Genomic DNA, 3495 nt, shown 5'->3' with positions numbered 1-3495 from the left:
TTGTGAAGTCAGTGGGAATGTAAAACTGACCTATGCGTACGGGAACGTTTTCAAGGATTCCTACAGGATATTTGATGGAACGATCTGCTAATTGCACAGACATTTTGGTCAGTCTTAATTCTCCCATTTCCAGTTTCTTACATATGGATAACGGCATAACGCTAATTCCGGCTCCTAAATCGCATAAGGCTTTGTCGATGACAAATTTTCCTATGTGACAGGGTATAGAGAAACTACCCGGATCCTTGAGTTTAGGGGGCATGTTTTGGATTATAGCGCTACATTCGGCAGGGAGTGTAACGGTTTCGCTATCCTCAAGTTTCCTTTTATTAGAAAGAATTTCTTTTAAGAATTTAGCATATGAGGGCATCTGCGTAATAGCTTTGGTAAACGGAATTGTAACGTTTAATTGTTTAAGGAGATCAACAAATTTTCTAAATTGGCCTACATCTTTGGTTTTAACAAGCCTTTGAGGGTAAGGTATAGGTGGTTTGTAAGGTGGTGGAGGTACATAAGGTTCCTTCTTTCCTAGGGTTTCCTTATTACTCTCTTCCTTTTCCTTAGGTTCACTTTCCTCAGTAGATTTCTTAGGGTTTTGGTTTTCTATCCTTGGGTCAGACGGTCCTTCCACTTCCGTTCCACTTCTTAATATAATTGCATGAGCTTGGCTTCTCGGACTGGGTTGGGGCTGTCCAGGGAATGTACCAGTTGGTGCAGCAGTAGGTGCTTGTTGTTGAGCTACTTGAGATATTTGCGTTTCCAGCATTTTGTTATGGGTAGCCAGGGCATCTACTTTGCTTGCTAGTTGTTTAAGTTGTTCGCCAGTGTGTATGTTCTGGTTTAAGAAATCTTTATTGGTTTGTTGTTGGGAAGCTATAAAATTTTCCATCATGATTTCCAAGTTGGATTTTCTAGGGGTATTATTGTTAGGATTCTGTTTCTGATATCCCGGAGGTATAGATGGGGCTTGATTTGGAGACTGTCCAGGTGCGTATAAAGCATTATTACTCTTATATGAGAAGTTTGGATGGTTATTCCAATTTGGGTTATAGGTATTCGAATAGGGGCTTCCTTGAGCATAGTTTACTTGCTCTGTTTGGATTCCAGTCAAGAGTTGACATTCCGCAGGAGTGTGGCCTTGGATTCCACAGACCTCGCAATTCTGAGTTATAGCAACCACGGCTGCTGGAGGTGATACGTTTAAACTTTCAATTTTCTGGACTAAAGCATCCACTTTTGCATTGACGTGATCAAGGTTACTTATCTCGTACATGCCAGTTTTCGGTTGAGGTTTTTCCACATTCGTTCGTTCGGTTCCCCACTGATAGTGGTTTTGGGCCATGCTCTCGATAAGCTGGTAAGCATCAGCGTAAGGTTTGTTCATTAGTGCACCACCTGCAGCGGCGTCTATTGTTAACCTTGTATTGTATAAGAGACCATTATAAAATGTGTGAATTACTAACCAGTCTTCCAAACCATGGTGTGGGCAAAGTCTCATCATGTCTTTGTATCTTTCCCATGCTTCGAAAAGAGACTCGTTGTCTTTCTGTTTAAATCCGTTTATCTGGGCTCTTAACATAGCTGTTTTGCTTGGCGGAAAATATCGGGCAAGAAAAACTTTCTTCAACTCGTTCCATGTGGTGACTGAGTTGGAAGGAAGAGATTGAAGCCATCTTCTAGCGCTATCTCTTAATGAGAAAGGAAAAAGACGAAGTCGAATTGCCTCTGAAGTGACACCATTAGCTTTAACAGTATCAGCGTATTGGACAAATACGGATAAATGAAGGTTTGGATCTTCGGTAAGATTTCCAGAGAATTGGTTCTGTTGCACAGCCTGCAACAACGAAGGTTTAAGTTCAAAGTTGTTTGCTTCGATCGCGGGCGGAGCAATACTTGAATGCGGTTCATCTTGCGATGGAGCGGCGTAATCTCTAAGAGCACGAGCTGGTTCTGCCATCTCGGTTAAAGAAGGAAAAATGTTTTTGAAATCAGGAAGGTTTATAGGAGGGAGATTGTTTTCAGCACGATATTCCCGAATTCGTCGTAAGACTCGGAGATATAGTTCGATATCGTTGATTCGTAAATAGAGCGGTTCGCCTTGAGAGCGAGTGCGTGGCATACAAATCAACGAAAGAAAGAAAATAGAAGAAAAAGAAACCTTAGTCTCTACAGCGTAACGGAAGAGTTACGATATCGATTGAATAAAAGTCCCCGGCAACGGCGCCAAAAACTTGATCGCTCAACTGGGTGAGTCGAGAATGGGATACAAACTGCAAGTGCACAGTTCTATCGCGTAGTTTTAAAAGATATCGATCCCACAGGGACTTATGAATCGATATACCGTTATCTAAGGTTACTACGTAAATCTAAGGTGAAAATGTTTGATTGTTTGGGGAAAAACTAAGAGCTAAACTAATATCTAGATTAAATATTAATAAAACGGATATCGGTATGTAGTTCGTCAAAACTAGGGAATCAAGTCTTTGTCGGTTTCTTGGTTTTAAAATGAATCGTTTCGGTTAACTTTATTGGTTAAAGGTTCTATCTCAAACTCTCGCTCTGTTGAATAAACCATGATTTTATATTAATGTTGCTGTCACTTATAATTAAGTCAAAAACCATATTTTGAAAGCAATAAAGTTGCGGAAACTCTTTTTAAGAAAATACTGACCGTTTTAAACACCCTTATCTCAAACTCTCGCTCTGTTGACTTAGGTTATATAATTAAATCCAAATGCTTAACTCTCGTCCTCACATTCAACCTTTAAAAATACTTTTTGGAAAAGGTCAGAATTTAATTAACTCTAAAACTTGCTCTCGCCCTGATCTAGAATTAATGCCTAACTTACACTGTCCAGTTAAAATCTCAAACTCTCGCTCTATTGATTTTAACTTCTTTATGTCTTTTACTTTTGTAAAAAAAATCTTGTTATTAAACCTGTAAGTTGAGACCGTAAAAAGATTGATTTTGATTTTAAGTTTAGGTAGACCGACTCAGTCTTGATCCCTTATTCTGCTTACTTTACATACCGATACCTAGGCAAATTAGCCAGACATGCTAAATAAATAAGAATTTATATCATGCATAAACAGACTCATTCCAGGCAGATAATATAGATAAATAATAAAACAAAATATTAAATAATGATTAAAGAACCTGAATGCGTAATACAATGGTCTTGAACACTCCACCACAAGCCGGTAGGATTTGTTCTTGGATTCTTCAATTAAACAGTAAATTAAATCAAGGAAATAAAACTGGAATATAACGTAAGGTTAAATCCAGTATAAAGTTGCACAATAGTTTCCGGTGTAGAAACTATTACGCGAAAAATATCTAAAAGCTAAAACTGGAAAGGTAAATTTGCAAGGAAAAAAGAACGTAAAGCTTGCAAAAGAAATAAATAAAATAAACAATGCTGGAAAAGAAAAAAAAAATAAGCAAAAGGCGTGAAAAGAAAATTTGGCAGAGCTTCGGCAATGTGAGCGTGGAAA

At 38.3% G+C, this 3495-nt stretch overlaps 1 pseudogene; it reads left to right on the top strand.

Moving 5' to 3' along the window:
* The first annotated feature begins 1472 nt into the window (after positions 1 to 1472).
* LOC127099009 (uncharacterized) lies at positions 1473 to 1572 on the top strand (annotated as a pseudogene).
* The last annotated feature ends 1923 nt before the right edge of the window (positions 1573 to 3495 follow it).

Source organism: Lathyrus oleraceus, chromosome 6, assembly GCF_024323335.1.
Source record: "Lathyrus oleraceus cultivar Zhongwan6 chromosome 6, CAAS_Psat_ZW6_1.0, whole genome shotgun sequence".
In the NCBI taxonomy this organism is placed as follows: Eukaryota; Viridiplantae; Streptophyta; class Magnoliopsida; order Fabales; family Fabaceae; genus Lathyrus; species Lathyrus oleraceus.
Note: the sequence above shows the minus strand (reverse complement) of the source record. Positions and strands in the feature narration are given on the sequence as shown.